At 37.2% G+C, this 21138-nt stretch overlaps 1 protein-coding gene across 1 annotated transcript in view; it reads left to right on the top strand.

Annotated features, from left to right (window-relative positions):
- The window catches only part of GRID1 (glutamate ionotropic receptor delta type subunit 1), a 478229-nt gene that overhangs the window by 326057 nt on the left and 131034 nt on the right, over positions 1-21138 (top strand). The gene's annotated exons all lie outside the window — the stretch shown is intronic.

Raw genomic sequence — 21138 nt, forward strand, 5'->3', positions numbered from 1 at the left:
CAGGTTGAGGCAGAATAGAACCCCCAATTTCATAGTAAGTTGTTTATGGATGAAGCAAAGTTAATGATTTTTATAATCTACATGAAAAAGACCACTAAAACATCAATTACCTCATAAGATGATAATTGATGTTTTAGTGGTTCTATTCTGCTCCAATCCCAGGCTCAGAAGAGGCTTGACTTAGAAGCCAGCTCTGCACTTGAAAGATGGATCAGCTTTCATGACACTGGCACACTGGTGTATATACTGTCTTTTGAGTTGTGTTTGCCTTTTTTTCTGATTTTGATGTTTCAAAAAGAAAGTTGTCTTTTCTTGCTTGAATAATGTTTTTACAGTCTGTGGGTTTTGAATTGCATTTATAAACATCAGTGCACAATGAGCTACTTTAGATTTAATTGTTAATTATTTTTAAACTTTAATATACACTTCTTATTTTAATGCTTGGACAACTCAGCACCACTAGTTTAAATCTTGAGAGCCACAACACAGTTGTCATATATCTGAGCTTATAGATGCTCTCAGGGTCTCTTTTATGGCTCTTCTCAGCCACGACCTTTCAGGTAGGTTAATTTCTGCTCTGCTTTTACTGTCTCCCTTGGAGAGAATTTTTGGACAACTTCTAAGACATAGTAGCCACATAGCTCCTGTTTTCTGCATTTTCTTCTGGTAATAAAGTAAGGAAAGGGAAACCCAGCTGTAGTGTTTTTCCTGAGTGAAAGACCCAAAAGGTTTTATGCTCCTTGTCTGTTCCAATGGGATGGGTCAATGTCTTTTGCCATGCTCTGTTAGGGCTGATCACCCCTGCAGAAGCTGACTCCTTGTTTCTCCAGCTGAACTGGCTTTGAAGCTTTGATAGGGACAAGCCTGCTATGTCTGTTACCACGTATTTTGGATTTGGTATGCCCTTTTTTGACGCCCCCCTTCCCCCTTACAATTTGGGTTTTTTGATGGTGGTAAGATACCATGTCAAGTGCTTTTTTTGTCTGGGCTGAGAACAGAGAAGAAGCAATTAACTTTATTATTATCACCTTTTGGTTTTTTAGAAGCTGGATTTTCCTAGCATTCCATGTGGGAGAAGTCCCTAGACCCACATTTCCTACAGTAGACACAGGGTCCAAAGTGCAGATTCTACTGATGAAAGATTCATTCTCTGAGGACTGAGCTGTCCTTTGCTGCTGCTCTTCAGTTCAAATAAATACAATTCTGCTACAGTGTAGAATATGACCAACTGTAATACTGTTTAAATTGCTCATTAGAAAAACCCTGCATTGAACATGGTTTCTGGTTAATAATTTTTATGGTCTGATCTCACATAGCTCCTAAGTGTATTTCTTGTAAAACAGGATTTCTATGCATAATGGCTGTTATTGGTGTTCATTTGGAAGCTGAAATTCTACTAATACTAAATGCACATGGTTAATAATGGTTTATAAAGATGCCAGAACCCTGGTATCAAAAGGACCAGCTGTATTTGAAGCACTTGGACTAAATGCTACTTAGGAGTTTTTATAACCTACTTTTTCTTTTTCTCCTATTTTGATAAATTGGCTTTGCTGTCAGTTAAGTGGTGAAAACTTGGACAAGGGAGTTTCTTGAATTCATTAACTTGAAAAATGGTATTTTAAGAGAATGGAATTTAGTTTCTAGAACAGAAGTCCCCTGCAAAACAACAGATGCAAATGACAAAGCATTGGAGATTTTAGTGTTGGGTTTTTTCCCCATATGTACTGAGGTAGTGAATCTCTCTAATATGTGTCTGGACTGATGAGACAGACATTACAGCTATTTTGCCCTGAAGTTTGATACTGGAGATATTATTTCCCCCTCAGCGTACAATAAATAAACAGTAAATTTATGATAGTGGACTTAAGGTGATGTAAAAGTTGAACTTAATAAACACCTTGGTGTTTGGCTGTTTATCAAGAACTCTTTGGTTTGTTTTCCTTGGAAGAATATCAATATTTTCCTTTGACTATAATATAGTGTTCATGTCCATCATTCTGGCATTGTTCCTCTTTTAGCCTTGTACCTAAACTTAGCTGTTTACCTAAAAATGTTGTATTGCTTTACCTATGGTAGTTTTGTTCTGCATGCCTCACATCTAATCTTTCATCAATTGACTTTTTCACTCCTAATTTGTGCCATGAATGGTGATGGGCTGGCACTTTTCTGATACTGCAGAGACAGTTGGTTGTTCAGTACTTAAATCTGTGGAGCACAAAATTGACAAAGTCCAGAGATTTTGATTATGCAACATTTACACAAAGTATTCAGCCAAGCATGCTGGCAGTTGTTTGAATATTATTTTTAATGACACAGAGGTAGGATATGTCCTGCCACCACTGCAGTGCTGTAGAATTAGCAGGCTTCTTTTCATTCAATATGATGTTATTCTCTAGGCACTGATTTTCTGTAAATGCAGGATGTACTTTTTTTGACTAATAAAACTGGAGACAGTTATAAAAACTAATAATGTGTCAACATGTAGCTGACAGTGTACGCTTTCAAAAAGCTCAAACTTTTTGAAAAAAAGAACCCTACAATGAATAGAAATGTTTTGTGCTCTTTTTTTTCTTCTTTTTTAAATTTTAAATTGAACAGTTTGTTTTAAAACAAATCAATATCTCTGAATTCTTTGCCATCCAGCATAGCATTAGAGAAAACCAAACAGAACATAAACATGCCTAATATGATTCATTTTCTTTGCCAGATACAAGAACAAGATACAAGTTAAACTAACAGTAGTTCATAGAATTGCATTTATTTCTTCACAGTGTGACTTTTAAATGTCACCATTCTTTTAAATTCAGCTGAAATCAAAGAATCAAATTTACTTTTTTATTATTATTTTTGCATTAGGCTGTGAGAATTTATGGCTTGTTTATTCTCTTGTTCCCCTCAATTCTTCAGTCTCTGAATTACATTAGAGCTCTTGAGATTGTGTAATGTTCCAGGCAGACACATTTTCTTTGCATGCCACAAACAATGCATTTTCTGTATTTCTCCTTGTTTTAGCCTTAATTACCAGGAAAATTTCCATGAAATGGGATTTTATTTCATAAGAATTTAACCCACTTGTGCTGCTAAATCCCATTATAGTAAGAGCACAAATGTCAAGGGGATAAATAGCAGTAGGAGATGAAATATTATGGAAAAAGCATTAAATTTAAAATAAACCTAATTGTATGTCCCAGAGATTTGTAAATTATCTGCATAGGTGAAATATTGTACCCTCACATTTAAAAAGTTTTCACTTCCCTCCAGGAGTGTTCACAACATGGAGTTTTTGTTCTCTTTTATTAACACACTTTATGAGAAAACAGAATGTTCAGAAAATATTTCTTGCAATATTAGAAAGAACCCATTAATTCTTATCTTTATTTGTTCAGGATGTAATTTCCACAGAAAATTATTTTTATTAAAATTGATATGAGCTCTGAGCATATTTATACCTCCCATTGCTTCTAAGGTTGCAAGTCATCATTGTATTTTGACTCTAGGATAAAAATGGAAAAAAGGAAATTCTCTGGCTATGAACATGTGAAAATGTGAGAACCTTTTATGTCCCTTTGGGATTTGCATCTTTGTTTTTTAGCATTGTCCATGAGAAACTTTAAATTCTGTCTGCCATGTCTTTTTTACACTGGGCTACCAGTGTGAGGATATTCTTACTCCAGTTTAATGCTGGCAGTTTTGGCTGATGGGCAGATATCTTGTGGTTGACTTGACACCGCATTTCTGCATGATGGCTGTCAAGTCAGTGGATAAGAACTGTTCATGCAAAGTCTCAGAAAGCCTTTACATGGTCTTTTAGAAAACTCATTGTCAGGAGTTGAGAGAAAAATGATATAATATTCATATAACATGAGCACCTGCTTAGGTTTTGGGCATAATACAGAATTATAAAAGACTTAATAGTAGTGATGGGGATGCTGCTACTCTTGACTTAAATTAAACCTTGCAGCTTGTTAGAAATCAACAATTAGAATATTTTACTGAGCCAGAGTGTTGTTCTTTAGGTTTTTTAGTTTGGATTGTTATTTTTTTTTGTTTTTTAATAATATTTTTTACTGTATTCTGCTTTTCCCTTTCTCATTTTTCCCTTTGTAAATCCCACTTGCAAGAATACTGAAGTGTTTGGAAGTTTTTCCCAGAAAACTCTAAAGCAGGAGATATAAACAAATGCTAAGGTCAGAGATTTTCCTCTTTGAAGTGTTGTCTGTGTTACAGTTAAGGCTGGCAATCACGAGGGGTTCAGTGTTCCAGCCAAGATCTCTGGTTGCCATGGCTCTCCCATGGCCCTGATCCGCTGCCATCCCCTCTGTTGCTCGTGGGAGACTCTCAGCTGCCTCCTGAGGTCTAACTTTCCATTGCTCTGAGTGACTTAAACACTGTCCTGGTGTTTTGCAAGAATCAAAGTTGCTTAAACAGCACAGAGAAACTGTCATTTATCCCTTTAAAACAGGAGATTTTGCACAGTGGAAGAGGCCTAGAAACAAGCAGCACAGAATGGAGAACTGCTAAACAATTCTGTGTTCTCTGCTCAAATCATCTGCCCATTAAGATAATTCTGTGCACACACTGTTCACACCCCACCTCCCCTCAGATATCCAAATTACTCTTAATGTCCTAAAGTTCACTGCCTGACAGAGATTCCTGCCTCTTCAGTGGGGAAGTGGGGGACAGAGACAGCAAAAGACTCAGGTGAAATGAATCATGTAGAGCACAGCTGCAGTTTATGGATTCAGGCTGCCTTTTCAATCCCAAACCAGCGTTTGTTTCCAGCACAGAGAGGCTTGTGGTCACTATAAACAGGATTTTTACTGACTGCCATATGCTGTGGAGGTCTTCCTGCACTGAAGTGCTCTGCATCTTCAGCACTGAGGAAGTTTATAAAATTGTTAATGTGTGCAGAGACTCTTGTGCTACTTATGTTCCCTCTGCAAAGTGGTAGACAGAAATATTGGTGTTTCTATTTTTAGAGTACTTTTGGTGAGCTTACACTAAAAAGGTCACCTACATATTCCTGTGGTGCCTTGTGCCTGGGAATAGGGTCTCTAGGCACTACCATGAAAACAAATAGTATTTCCTAATTATAATAAAACCAAGGCTTGTTGGAGGTGGAGTATGAGTCACAAGTCTCCAAAGTACAGTAGGTGTTATTTAACATTTCCTTTGCAAAAGTACTTAGAAACATTTATAAGATTGTGCTCTTCACTAGAGTAGACATTTAGCAGAATTTGAGTGAATGACTGTCCTATTTCACTTTAATAACACTCAATGAAAAAAAAAAGAAAGCAGTCTACACCCTCTGCACAATAAAGGTCCATTATATTTCTATTTATCAGGGACATATTTACATCCTATTTGTAGCCGTTTTCTTTCCTGAATGTGTTCTAACAGTATTAGGGTATTCTTCTGTGGTAGCTGTGAGGATGTTGTGCAGCTGACAGGTTGGTCCATGTTTCAGACCTGTGTTAGCAGGCGCATCAGCCAGGCAGCTTTTTAGTGAAAAGCTTTTTATCTGTCGCTGCAATATTAGCAAATAGTGTTGAAGAATGATTTCCACTCTAGCAGGAGCTAACTTTTTCAATTTCCTCCTAAAACTGCTAGATCCTTGCCTTACCATTTTATTTTCTCTGTGTTTTTTAACTTGCTACACTCATGTTCATTGTATTTATAACGTGATGGTGCTCAATCTCAACTTGTTTTACTACTCTGAAATGACTGAGTTGTTTAATCATAAAAGAATCTCAAATTAGTGTGGATCAGGGTAGGCGATGAATAAATAGATCGTGGTGGTACTGGTTTTTATTCCCTGGACATCCAATTCATGCCAGTTTCTTGCATGATGCTGTTCCTGACAGTGTGGATTTCTCCTTTTCAAATGTTCCCAAGAATCAGGTAAAAACATGTGTTCTCAGACCTGCACTTTATTGTTGCCTTACTCCTCTTGCAGTCCAGGAAGATGTGTGTAACAAGAAACATCCCAGACTACAGGTACACATATAGGTGATATGTAGACTAAATAATCTCCCTTCCAAAAAAGCTGCTTTTAATTTTTTTTTTCCTGTTTTCAGAAATCAGTGTACTGTGAACTGTACCTGTTGTTAGGGTGAGCTTAGGAGATGATCCATCTTTTTATTTGGGGATGTGTAGTAGTATTTCACAGTGATGAGCAAGAAATGAAAGCTCCTCTGACAGTACAGGAAATGCCTCTTCACCAGAAGCTTTATAACTACTGATAATGCAGTGCTTTAATCTCTCCAGATTTAATAAGAATATATGTCCTATATTTTTGTTGTTCTGTTCTTATGGGAGTTGGTGGTTATGACTTTTGTGATCAGTTCAATCATGCCCCTCACTGTGTAGTTAAGTTGAATTATATCCACTGAGAGCAGCAGCGCAATGAAATGACCCCCACCCAGCTAACAGTACCTGCCTTTGTTCCCAAAGCCTTATCTAATTTGGACTGTGACTGGACAAACATTTGGATGGCTGGAGTTAAAAGTCTTCTGAGGAAGTGGTACAATGCAAATTCTGGTACTTCAGGCTTTTTCTTACCAGAGGATTGGCTTCTGGCTACTGAGAACTCACAGAGCTGCTTGGCACAACCTGAGTGTCTGTGTGTCCTTGCCACAAGTAAGGCCTCAGAGATCTGGATGGATTCTCTGCTTGGAACAGAACTCTCCTGGTGTGTGTGCCCTGGGGACAGGGGGCTCCCTGGTTTGCAGCTATATGTCTATGTTTGTGTGATTGCTGAGTGCATCACACACTTCCTTCAAACAGAATGCGCTTGGCACTTACACTGAGGTTTTCAACAAAATATCTCAAGGCATTAAAAAACTTTAAAGAGAAGACTACTAGGGACTGACAGCATTGTGTGCAGCACTAGAGATTGACTACATTAAGATGCAGCACTAGGGCAATATTCTGATGTTAGCTTTTTCATCAAGCTGTGTCATTAAGTTAAAGCTTAAAATCTTTGTCAGGGTATTTTTTTTAAGGATGTCATGCTGGAAAAACAATCGAGTTTTCACATTTGCTAAATCAAGCCTCTTGTTTAAAATTAATTGTTATATTTTTAGAAAAATAATATTTTTACAAACTTCAGAAAGGAGGGAGGGGAAAGCTGAAATTAAATTTTCATGTGAGATAATAAAGTAACTTAATCAAGGCTCTAGGATATGCACAGCAACACGGAAGTTAATTAAGGCTATATGGGGTAGGAATACAATGTACTCCCAACAAAAACTTTGCTCCCAACATCTGTAACTTCTGTTTATTACGTTAATCTTTCAGTAGCCCTCTCATAACTAAAATTATTATTCATTTGTACATATCATTCATAGATTTGGAAAAGAGCTAATTCCTTGTGATTTCAAAGTAATGTTTGGAATATGTATTTTGCAAACAGAAATGTTTTACTTATTGTTTCATAGTAACAAAAAATTGTATTTTTCTGATCCCCTGGTTAAGCAGAAAGAAACTACAAATTGAAGCCTATGCAGTTTGATGCATGTTATGCACAGTAAAAGTCCTCTTAAAAATTACTCAATGAATAATGTTGAATCCCTTCACTTATTTTATATTTGCTGCAGTAAAGTAGTAAAGCATTAAGATCTATCATTCAACTATGTGAAGGATAATTTTAGATAAATATAACTTTTTGAACATTTGGTGGGAAATATGGGTAGTAAAATTTTCCTGGCAGTTATACATCAGTAGCAATCTTTGCTTGCAAGGATTTGCTCAATATCTTGACTGCTAATGGAAATCCTTCAGTAGTAAAAGCAGTAAATTTGAACTCCCAGCATAGGTAGGAAAGTTTAGCTTGAAGCTAAAGAGCACCTCTCCTATCTCTGCTGTTGCGCTGTGTGACCTCTATGGGACAAGTTAGGCTTTTTCAATATACCTATTTTCATAAGTATGGAAGCATCCTAAGACTCAAGAAAGTGGAAAGAATCTTTGTCTTTCTCTTTTGCTGTATTCTCATGCTTTTATTCTGCTTGCTTCTCTTACTTTTCCCAGCTCTTGTTTTGGTTATTATATCTTTGAGCAAAGAAATCTGAAACACATTCAGAATCTCCTAAATACTATCGATCATTGGGGTTTTTTTAATGTGGGTGCTTTTGGTCCACAGACACAAAATGTATCTCTGCCTGTTCTGGAATTAGCAAAGTCTTGGCAGGAAAGGAAAACTTCCAGTGTTGGTAACGTGTGAGTTTCCCCTGTTGTCAGAATGAAGCCGCTAGTCCATCACAGGAAGAAAAAGATGACATCAAAGTAAATAATTTTTGTAATATACATTAAAAAGTCATAGCTTCAACTTTAGTCATGAAGCTGTGTAAATTTTTGAGTTTCACATTTCAGGTGCAATAAAAGTGCTAAATATTTATTCTAAATCTGTATATGCTAATAGATACAACAAAATATTTCTTCCTGTCACTGACAGACAAGGGATTTTGTTTATTGCTTCGCAAAATGTGGCATTTTCTCTTTAGAAGATTTACATTTTGAAAGGTTTGGTTTTGTTTCCTGCATGCTTGAGGCAGAATTTGTGCTAGCCCTTGGGAAGGAAATGTTTCACAGCAGTTTAAAGCCTCATTTGAAGAAACAAATGAAGAGGTCTGGTCATTTTTTTGTAGTGTGAGTCTTCTTAAAGTTCTCTGTTTACAAAGTGGAATTGGGTAGTGAAATTTTATCCCTGGAAATTATTAAAGCATGAGCACTAAAAAAAGAGATGAAACTGTTAAGAGCAAACACTTACTGCCTATCAACAGTTACTCAAGGCTTCATAATTGAAACCCAGCAGGTGAGAACACCTTATGAGGAGTTAAAAATTGTGCATTATGTTATACTTTTATTAAGGAGTTTTACACGAGTAATGATTACAGACTAATACAGAGGAAATTCTGGTAAGCTTTTCCCCAAAAGAAACATTGACTTTTACTACAGAGCCAAAAGCAGTGAAACCTATTTTTTCGTCTATGCACAATCATGGCTGATATGTTATTGCAATTTTCAGTTGTAAATATGGGTCAAAAAACTTCATTTTTTTATCTTGCAATTTTTTTTTTCTCCTTGAAGTCCTTCCAGCCTAATGAGGTATCAGCATTGAAAATTCAAAACTGGCAAGAGTTGCTAAATAAACAAAAATGCAAGTGACAGTGAAAAAGAGAAAGAGAAAATGAAAAAGAGGACATTTAAAATAGCTAAATTTTGGCTTAACTCTTTTGAGGTCTTTAGTTGTTTTGGTTTTTCTTTTCATAAAGAAAGGCAAATTAATAGAAATTTGTGCCAAAGTGAATGACTGGAATACTACTTCAAAAAGAACAAGGCTACAGGGGTAAAATACTGACCCGTTTCAAATTTTCTATGGAGGTTTTACTGCCACTCTTTAAAATGCCATGGGCTAGCCCAGTCTTGCCATCTGTTTGTGATGTTTTAGTTAACAAATTTTTATTTTTCAGCCTTTTGAATTAATATTGATATGATTTTGCAATTTATATCAAGTCCAAAAGTTTGTCACAGAGGGCTTCTGTTGATTTGTCATTACCTCAATTCATCAATAGATGAAGCTCAGTACAAGGTAATTTTAAAGCTTTTCTCACAGTATCTAACGGGTCCTGGCAGCCAGGAGGGCCAGCCCTGTCCTGGGGGGCATCAGGCGCTGCCAGCCAGGCAAGGGAGGGATTGTCCCGCTCTGCTCTGCACTGGCGCGGCCTCTCCTTGAGTACAGGGGGCAGTTTTGGGCACCACAACTTAAGAAGGATATAAAGCTGTTAGAGAGTGTCCAAGGGAGGCCATGAGGATGAGGAAGGGCCTTGAGGGGAAGCCATGTGAGGAGAGACTGAGATCCCTTGGTCAGTTCAGCCTGGAGAGCAGGAGACTGAGGGCAGACCTCACTGCAGTCACAACTTCCTCCTGAGGGTCAGGGGAGGGGCAGGTGTAGGGGGATACAGTATGGGTAAATGAAGGTGAAATGGAATGTAATCTTATCCCCTAAAGAGTTGCAGCTGAACCAATTACTAAAGATTAGGAGCAGGCCTGATGTTAACAGGCCACAGCTGTAGCCAATAAGAAGAGTGTTATAAAAGAGTGGATTGGTGGGAGCTGGAGTCAGTTGGCTGCTGTGAGGACCGGGAAGAGTCAGTGCCTAGAGGAGCGGCCTACAAGAAACATCAAGGAGGTACAAAACTCTAGTAATATGGAACCCTTGCAATGTAATGTAGTAGAACCTTTGCAATATAATGACAACAGGCAGGCACTGATCTCTGCTCTGTGGTGACGGTGACAGAAACCAAGGGAGGGGCCTGGAGTTGTGTCAGGGCAGGTTGAGGGTACATATTAGAAAAAAAATCATCCAGAGAGGGTGGTTGGGCAGGGGAACAGGCTCCCCAGGGCAGTGGTCACAGCTCCAAGGCTGGCTGAGTTCAAGAAGCATTTGGACAATGCCCTTGGGCACATGGTGTGACTCTTGGGGTGGTCCTGGGCAGGAGTTGAACTTCTGTGATTTCTTGTGGGTCCTTTCTAACTCAGGATATTCCATGATTCCCTGATAATTACTCTGATGTCTCTTCTCTTGTCTGGTGCAGTACAAATGCCAGTATTATGCCGTGGCTAAGCTCAGCACAAATAGAGATGGGAAAGGAATAGAAAGGATTTATTTCACTTTCCAAAGCCCTGTTGTAAGCTGCTTGGTGGACTCATATTGTTATTTGAATTTATGCATTTTTGTAGCTAAGTCAAAGTAAGAACTATGCTGAAGCACCACCTCCAACCATTTCATAGTCAATCCGTCTGCATAAAATACAAGCATTATTGGTCATTTCAGAATAAAAGAGTATTTCAGATAAAAGAAAATGCTTTGATGTTTTTAAAATGCAGTATTTTGACTTCTCTGTCATTTCAATAGAACAGTTTGTCAAAAGGAGAAAAGCAGCAACATTCTAGGACACAAACAAATCTCTTCGTTTGAATGACTTTCGTCAGTTGACCTAAAATGGAATTTCCCTTTATTTTTAAAATGTTTTTTTTTCAGAAAAACATTTTAAAAGAAAATATCATTTCAATTAAGTTGAAACTGTTTTATGCATTTTAAAAGTATCTGCCAGGAAACTAAACAAAGCCCCTGCCATTATTAACTGAGCTCTAAGCTAAGGTATTTAAACATTGAAATTATAGCAGCATATAACTTTCCTTGCAGTTAAGGCATATCTGTTCATCTATAATCTGTATAAAAACCCGATTTTGCATCAATCACAAAAAAGTGTATTTTCATGAAAGAACGAAGGATTTTCAAGTGTCCTATAAGTAAAATATTTGATGTCCCTAATCAAATATAACATAACCCCCTCTCTGTCTGTCTCACCAATATCTTTTCTGAAAAGTCATCTTTAATTACTTTGAAGGGAGAATCCTATTAAATTATACAAGAGATATATGGGAGTGCTTTTCTTTCTTTTGCAATTACTCTTGAAATAAAAGAGTTTTGAATACAAACAAAGAAACAAAACCTGAGTTTTCATATATGTGATTTATTACTCATTAAAATTTCTACTATAACAATCTCCTGGAGTGGAAACAGCAATATATTTAATTGGTGTATCAGACAATTATTTTGTGGACCTATTGCATGGGAAAACTGTTGGATTCAAGATATGTCACTTGGTCCAAGTTGCTCTCAAAATTTTAGCATAGATGTTATGAAATCCTCAAATATTTGTCTTCTTGCTGGCAGGGAGAGATACTGCACAAGCTGTTAATGGTATTAGAGAAATTGTGCTGTCCTAGAGCATTTCAAATCCAGTTTTGCAAGATGATATTTTCTTTTGAGGCTTACAGGGCATTGTATTACCTGGTTGACTGTAAATGTTAATAGCACCATAATCTATGTATATTATTCACTTTTACTTGTTCTGTAATAGGATTTAAAAAAATAGCACTCTAATCTGAGTGGAGCTTTGTGGAGGCATCTATTTGGGAATCCTTCTGCCTTTACAGAGATGGTCAAGAAAAGGAGAGAAACTGCAGAAAGGCTTCAAAGTGGCAGGGAGCGACATTTCTTGAGAGACACAAAAAGAAAGTTCATAGCTTTCTCCATAAATATTCTTGTGTTGCCCTTTTTAGTGGAATTTTAATGTTGAAGCCTTTTTAAAGGCTCCTTAGTTTTAGCCTTTTAACTCTAAAACTTTTATTCCTTAATTTGGGTTAGTATATAATTTGCATGATTTACAACAATATGATTATTTATTTTCCACGAGACTGTTGCATTTTTAGTACCTGTTTATTGTTACGTTCTTAAGTGGATTATTTTAAATTAGCAAATATAGAGCCATTGAATTATACAATCTGGCACTTTTCAATTTAAATCAGTATTTAATATAGAGTTTATGTTTTTAAATGTTTATTATTCAGGTTTTCATATTATATGCACTTCTGCATTTTCTGCTGTACTAACACATAAAAATGTAAACCTAGGAATTTCAGTTAAAAAGCAGATTCTTCCGGAAAGTACCAAAGTGTGCATTTAGATGAAAATAAATAGAGAGGTACCTTCAGAAAGAGGACTGAGAGATAACTAACTCAGAAGTAATCATTATTAATTTCTGGATCAAGGGCATGGCTGGCAGTTCTGGTGAGGTTCGGGCAGGAATACCTTTCTTCTGTGTTCTTTGTAGTGCAGGCAGTCACAAGAAATGAGTTACAGTGAGATTTCCATTGTGTGACTCATACCACAGTTGTTCCTTAACAGTGTGATTCACACCCATGAAAACATTGTGTAATGAAAAGCTGTCCACTTTGTGAAATCACAAATTGGACAGCTTTTTTCCTTTGGTTTATTTTTTTCCTTTTTAAATTGTATCTTAACTTCAACACGCAGCTCAGTGTTTGAAGATTGCTCACAGATTTCTCTACTGTGCATTGCATCAATATGCAAATACCTGTTCTAAATGGTCTTCACTTTTTGTGCTAGTTTTGAGAGACCTTTGGCCCCTGTGTTACAAGTCCCTCTAGAAGTGTGTGGTTGGTGGTTGGTTTCTTCTTGCCTTCTGTTAGCACTGCTCCCTTGTTCTTCACTGGGTCTGCACATTAGGGGCTGTCATGTAGAGCCAGAGGTCCTGTCATTAAAAGTGGAAAAAGAGAAGAGCCATAATGGAAGAGTCTGGGAGAACTATACTGATTGCTTCTATTGGTCATGCTGTGCTGACTTGACAGTCTTTGTTGGAGCTATAAAAAACAAGGGATGGACAAACTAGGGAAATGTAGTCTGGTCTTCTCTAAACTTATCAGCAAGGTTTCTTCTGTAATCAACAGAGAGATGTCTTCAAAGGATGATTCATTAGGCCTGTCTTTAATAGGATAAGTCACTCTGGAGCTATTGACTAGTGAGCTGCTTGGTGAGGAACCTAATTTTATGTACCTGGAGTTAGCAGAGATAAGTCTCTCAGAAGTGCTCAGGAAGGAAAAACTAACATTTGTAATGCCAAGAAAAATTGTTGCTGGAAATGAAATGTTGCTCATTACCCCATGTAGCTTTCTTACCTAAATGAAAATTGTTAGGTGGTGCTGGGTGCTGTACAGATCTCTGTGAGGGACTGGGGCTTAGACACCTAGTGACCTGGAATATTCAGGCTTACAGTAGTGAGCATTCCATGAAAATTGCTTACAAAAAGCAAATAGTGGACTCATAGTATCTTAGACACTAAATAGGACTGAATGAAACATATTAAAAACCCAATTGCACATCAAGGAAATATCCTTGGCTTTAAAAGAGGTTTAGTATTATGAGTCATTAGTGATATTTTCCTGAGCAGTCTTTTGAAAACTTCCCCCCTTTCTGTTCAAGCGAAAGGACATCATTTTCCTGTGCACTAAAGAACTGGGCACTTCAGACCAAAAGGCATTTACAGTGTCATTCAAACTGAATGTCATTTATTATTTTCAACCAATGTTTATGGGTCAGAAATTGGCACTTTAGTGTAACTACTTTTAGGGTCTTTTGGATGGACTGGTGAAACTATAAAGAAAAAGAACTAACCCAAAAAACCAAACCAAAACTAAACAAATGGAAAAGAAACTATGGAAAACATAAACCACTCCATTAGTAGATAGAACTATCATTCTTCATATGTCCAACACTATCTCTGACCTTGGACAAACACTCCATCTTCCTGTCTTTGCCCTTGTCCTTGGCTCCACTGTTACTACCTTGAATTTCCACAGTGCACTGTGCAAGTGTGGAACCATTCCAGGATGCCCACAAAACTCTGTATATATGGTCTACTGGTGGCATTCCCTCATAAAGGGACAGCACTGGAGTCTGGAAGCTGTGCCTACCCAACAGCAGAAATGTCTGTCCTGTCTCAAAACTTCAACTTGTTTCCCAAAATCCTATGCCAACAGCCATAGAAGTTGGTGTTCCCATGTATGATAGCATTACTAGGAGAGGGCCTTCAGCAGCACCATGGCAATGGAACCAGAGGGTTCCTCAGTTTTGGACATTGTCTTTATAGCCTCAGCAACAACTGAACAGAGTGGAATAACTGGGATAGTGTTTAGGTGATTTTAAGTATACCATGTGCCTTTTGGAATCAATGAGCTTTCTCCAGCTCTATTTCTGTTGTAAATATCCCAGTGACATACAGTGCAAGGGGGTCACAGGAAATACTCTACAAAGATGATTATTGAATGAATTTCAGTTTTGTGTGTAAGACAATCTACGGGTTCTACCAAGAAACCATCATACCCAGATTCCACTTAGTTTCTCCTTGTATCATTTAAAATATGTTAAAATGTAGATACTTATTCGCAGCAACTGACTTGATGTAACTTCAGCTGGCAGAGATCTTAATATTACTAGGCATGTGCTCAGTGATCAGTATTGACCAAGACTGATTTTGGTCAATCAGATGTGAAGAGGTCAATGCTGTTTTTCTGTTCACAAGTGGAATGAAGTCATGTTTTGTTGAAATACTGAAGTCATAAGGATGTTTTTTTAGTTAATTATTAACACAGAGATTTGGAGAAAGGCAAGAACTCATACTTAGAGGAATTTTTAATATAAAAATCAATAATACATATATATGTAATTTCTATATTCACTTACACTTCTGAGTAATCAAGCTCCAAATTTTCCATGGTCTTGCAATTGCTCTAATGCATCAGTTTCAGAGTAGGAAGCACACAGGTGGTAAATCTTAACAGTCTCATAATGTATCAACATTCATAGACCTATTCAAAAGCTGTAAACCAACAAGTCTGAGTGGTTACTTTATCCAAGAAAATGTCATGCAGTTTTTTCCACTTTCAGATGATTAATTCAAACAAAAAAAAAAAAGCAGGTTGAGTTTTTTTCCATCTTTTTCAAAATTAAGCTGTTAGTGATCCTAGTAAGTTCTGCCATTATATCCTGTATCAACAGGTCCTGTTCATCCTGTCACTTTTATATGTCAGACGTTACCTTTGTTGTGTATTTACTTAATTATGGGATACTCAGCTTTTCTTTAGAGCACATTGGGAGTGCTGGAGGGACTGCAAGCTTTGGATCAGCTCTGGAGTCATTCAAGTGTGAATTGGCTGTGAGTCTCTGCTGCCAAGTCTGCAGGGGAACACAAAAGGTCTGTTTTCATTTCCTGCCATGAGTAAATTCTCAGGGAATTTGTGCATTCCTCTTGGCAAAGAAAGACTTGTTCAGACTGTGTTTATATAGGTAAAAGTCCACTTCCAGACGATTTTCATGTCTTTTAGATTTTTCTTGAAGCCTTTATTTTCAGTAATCCTTATGAGCAACATTTTCATGAGAATAATATTCTAGCTCTGGATTTGAGTACACATATATTGAATGTGTTGGTTTTTTGAAAGATCCTTTATTACACATTCTTCTGCTGATCTCTTTGCACATATATAGCTTTAGATTAGATTAATGCTCTTGAGGGAACTGCTATTGGAACATCCAGAGCAGAAAACACCTAAACCCCGCTGAAAAAGAGACTGCAAGTTCATGTCTGAATACAAATTTTGTAGCTGAAGAAGAATTGTTCATTCAAAAAATCTACTCGAGAATTTATCCCTTTTAAAAATGAAGTATTTTGACTGGATGATCTTAAAGGTCTTTCCCAGCCTTAACCTTTCTGTAGCAGCTGGGCAAATGCTGAGGAGAGGGAGGAGGGAGGGAGAGGGCAAAGAAACAATAATTCCACCCCTTAATGGGTTTTTTTTTGCCTGTTGTTCCCAATTGTTGCACATGTCATGGAGTTACTTACCTGTTAAAAGCAAGATATTATATTAAAACATATTAACTCCCAGCCTGTGTGTGTCAGAAGCAGTAGACTTCAGGGCAGGCCTTACCTGCACTTGCTGCTTAGATGTTCACACCCTGGCACTGGCTTTCCTTGTGCAGGATCTCAGTTAACATTTCTCTGTACAGCTAAGTCACAGTCTCAGGGTAGTACTAAGGTCCAGACTCACTGCTATTCAGGCAGTGCCTGAATTTTGCAGGAAAATTTAAAACTTTAACCCCCCCCCCAAATTACAGATGGATTTCTAAATACATTACACCCTTCCCATTAGAAATAATGTGCAACTGCCTGCAGGGGAGCTGTGTCCACAGGCAGTTGAGTTTCATGTATTTTCATTATTTGGGATCCTCTTTTCTTCAGTCCAGTCTTGTTTTTTGCATGCTGCTCAGAAAAGACTTTGGCTTTTCTGAGGCTTTCCGGTCTCCTGTGTCTCACAGTTCTTCTGATCAGCCTTCAGATGGTGAGATACAATTATATGGGGAATTTATAAGGCAGATCATAACAGGAGTTAGATATTTTTAACTTTTACGAGTAGGAATTTCCAGACTGCTTCTGTTGCTAGAGCTGAGATTTTTTTTTTCTTTAAGTGTTGAGTTTAAGATTTCTATATTTACATTTGAAATGGGAACTTTGTAGCATGCATCTATGTCTTGTGCACTTTCTCAGGTTTTGCACTTGTAGGTTCTGACCCTTAGAAAAAAAAAATTTTACTCATACAGCATCTTATGATCTAAGTAAGCATTTCTGTGCTCTTTTGGTCTGGCCAACAAAGTATTTAGATATTGAATAATCTGTTCAAGGTTGCAAATGAAATCTGTGAAGGTCAAAGGCTTTAAAGTAATCTGTATTAATCTCAGAACAGTTACTTATTTTTACATAGTTATATTTTGCTTAAATAGATAAACATTTACAGTAAAACTACTCCAAGCTACTGCCTCTACAGTCATGTTTTCTTTGTTTTGTTTTTTTTTTTTATTTTTTGTAGAAGAGATAGATGCTTTCTGATATACTAAATGTAGAAGGTAAATTGAAGATTACCAGTTTAGATTTAATTTTTTCCCTGATGAATGCACTGTACTTTGGAATGGAGCTTCAATTTGCAATTAGTATTTTTAGGTGCATTTATGAATATGCAAATTTACTTTTTCTCCAAAGTGTAGTAATTCAACTGAATTTCCCCCCTGTAACCTGTAGTTACATGAACACATGAAGATGGGTCAGAAACAGATTGTTTGTTGAACAAACCCCATGTTTTTTCTAAGTAAAAGTGTCAAGAAGTACCTTTGCAAATGCTGCTTTAATTATTTCCTGAAGCTGCTGTAAATCCACTAACACCTTGATGCTAGACAGGCAAATGGTGAGGGATGTGTGGATTTAAGCATTTTTAACTGTCTTTTGCCTCAATACTTTATAACTTCACAGCATATAATGCTAAAGGGTAGAAAAAGATAATCTAGCCTTTGTGGTTGGTGTCTCAATTATTCCACAATTTTCATCAGAATTAGCACAGTGGTAGGGCAAGGGGAGGTAACCAGTTGCTAATCCTTCCAATGTTTATTCTCCTAAATCAATATAAAATCTCTCTTAAGAGAATAAATATTGTATATATTTGAAGAACTTGTACCAGTAATTTATTTTTCTGAATCTTGCCAGTAACTCTGTTAAAGGCAAAAACAGAGAAAAAAGTCTCTATATAGGTACTCTTAAATAGCTAATTATTGGTTGACCAGTCATTGATAAATTGTTTTGCTACCTGACATGAACATCAGGATTGATCCATGGTATATAATTCTCTACACCTCTTAATCGTTTTATATTTGCTTATTTAAGAACTGTTAATACCTTGATTTTTTTCTGGGCTTTTTGAGATTTGTTAAAAATTGAAATTACTGGTTTAAGTGGCCCATCAGTTAACTCCTCTAAGATTTGGTTTTGTCTTCTTTTTTTTATTTGTAATACTGAAATATTTTTCATTGCATATATTTTCTGAGCTTCTATTGTCTAGCAGTTGAAGATTCTTCATTTTTATCTATTAAGATTCCTGAGGAAAGATTGCTTTGAACACATTGCCAAACTAACGCATCCCATTCAGCTTTAGTGAGGTAATGTGTGTATGCTGTGTTTGGGTTACAGAAGATTTAGATGCACTGCCAGAAAAGAAATTAAATAGCAGTTTTGAAAAGCAGCTTTTGAAAGGATGAATTTGTAATACCAAGGAGACGGAGGAGCTTTTCAGTTTATTTGAACAAGTAAATGAATAGAGGGAGAGAAAGAGAAATCTTTGAATTATCATTAGATATGAATCATTTTCTATCTTGTAAAGCCTTTTCTTCATATATCTCTCTCTCTGTGGCTGCCTGTCAATCAGAGTCAGTTTGCTTAAGGACCTGGAAGAGGCTGGAGTTTGCATTGTGCTTGCCAAGGAGTATGATTGCCCTTCCACTTATCCATGTAGGCTGGATACTTCCCTTAACAGAAGGGTGTTCCCAAGGATAAACTCAGGAGAAAGCTTGGACCTGTTACATCTGCTGATAACACCTTGGGTAGCAGCCCACATCTTGCGTAAAGACCTCCAGGTCTGGTAGGAAGCAAGCCTGCTTTCCATGAGATAGCTCTATAAATTAAGAGTCTCTTGGGGAAAAAGGGATCCATCCATAGTTAGCAATTGGCACAGATTTTTGCTAACAGCGGTAAACAGCTGTTTTCCAACCTTGGTAATTGCAAAGCCAAGACTTGTGCAGTGATAGGTTAATTTCAGCTGGAGATAATCTGAAAATAGAAAACTATTGGAGCTGAAGCAGAAGTGTCACCACGGCATCTTGTTGCCACTTTAGGTTTTTTGAAAAGAAAAGATTTATCCTGTTCTCCCAAGCTCTGGGACAAGAGAAAAACAAAAGAGAAAGGGGGGAGGAGCTGGAGCTTGTGACAACACACCAGAAATAAGATGGTCTCAGTCAGGCTGGGGAAGAGGGTATGAGAAATGTCAAAGGATGTTCTCAGTGTGTTGCTTGAGCGTCCCCACCGTATGTGTGCAGTGAGAGCATGTGAACACACGAGTCCCCAGCCACGCCGAAGGATCAGTGTGTTAACTGCTGCATTGAAAACCATTCTTTCCCACAAGGGACCTCAGAAGGCTTGACAAATTAGTATAAGAATACAGAGTATATGAGGGGTAACAAAACAAATATTAGAGATAGTTAGCAAATGATCCGAAATGTTTAATGCCTCAAATAAAGAAATCTGTTTTGAGGGAAAAAAGCCACAGCGCCAGCTGCTGTGGCTCTTGCACACTTCTTCCTCTCTGCTTCCACACCCTCTTGTTTTCTCAGGGCAGAGGTGGGGGAAGAATGTTAAAGCAAAATTTAGAAAAGTGATGCTTTCCTACATGGAAGGAAATAAAACAATATGAGAGATTTGAGTTACAGTTTCAGACTTTTGTAGAATTCTGTAGATAAACAATATCTTTGGACAAAAATGGGAGCTTTACTTTGCCATTTGAGATAAACCCATATTTATTTTGCCAATACATAAGTTTGTAAAGGACGAATAAACAAAATAAATGTCAACCTCCCTGTTACTGCTTTGCTGTTGGGAGTTTGTCATTGGTATTATGATAGAAGAGTTAAATGGGATTTGAAGGATGATAAGATCATGCTTTTACCTTTATAAAATATGTGTCATACATTTATATGCAAATGAGAAAATTCTGCTGTGTGACAAAAGGAGAAAATTGTATTGGTGCTTTCTGATTTGAAGAGGCATTTGATTTATCATATTTACTGCAGTATATTGTTCCAGCTAATACCATACCTATTTAAAAAGGTATAAAGTCCTTTCAAATTTCTTTACAATGCTTGTGGTCAGCCTTGCATGAAATAGCCATTTGTTCTTCTCATATTAAAGCTTGTGCTTTCATGTAGTTCTGAGACTTTCCTATTACTGTAAATTAATTTCACTTCATTAAGTGGCTGGGTCACAGGCAAGGGAATAATAGCAGCCAGAGACACAGGAGATTACTGGTTTGAATAATCATAAATTGGCACCCACCACTTTCTCTCTAATATTGGAAAGAACCTTCTGGCTGTCAGAGCCATTTGATTAATCAAAAAAGCCTATGAATGTGAACCTTAAAGTTAGACAAGACAAAATTATTATCTACACAAACAACATTTTGCAGCGTGGAACAATGAATTCTAGTCCCTGTGGGAGACCATGGTAAAGATTCAGTTCTCTGTGTTACATTGCTGTTATTTCAGGTCACTTGTAATTATTCAAAGTCATCGACTCAGCAGTCTTACATTACGCATAGAGGGCTCAGTTGTGAAGAGATGACTCCAGAGCATGGAGAGTTTATTATTTAGATATTAATTTGTCCTCTCATGTAAATGATTATTTCCTCTGCCAAGATGATTATGATAGGCTCTAATAAAAAAAGATAACTCGTTTTTTTCATATTCTTTTTTCCAAGTCTGGCCCCATGTTTGTTGAAAACAACTGAAGAGAGACCCACTAATTTCAGTAGATTTCTGATGAAAGCACTAATTCTAAAGAAACCTGAGGGGAGTAATTTTTCCAGTATCTAAATCCCCTTATACTGAATAGAAAAACAAAGACGCATTGAAAAGCATCCTTGGTGCAGGTGTTTCAGAAAGGGCTGTAAAACTGCCCTGAAGAGCAGACTGGAAACTGTGTGGTCAGAGAGGCTGAATTTAGGGTGCAGCAGCTGCAGGGAGCTGCAAACAAGTTAGCAGGCCCCCAGTGCTGTTGGAAGTATGGTGGATATTCCTGCAGCATTCCCTCTGAAACCTTACACAGCGCATGGAAGGGAATTCCT

The sequence above is a fragment of the Geospiza fortis genome, unplaced genomic scaffold (genome assembly GCF_000277835.1).
Source record: "Geospiza fortis unplaced genomic scaffold, GeoFor_1.0 scaffold130, whole genome shotgun sequence".
NCBI lineage: Eukaryota > Metazoa > Chordata > Aves > Passeriformes > Thraupidae > Geospiza > Geospiza fortis.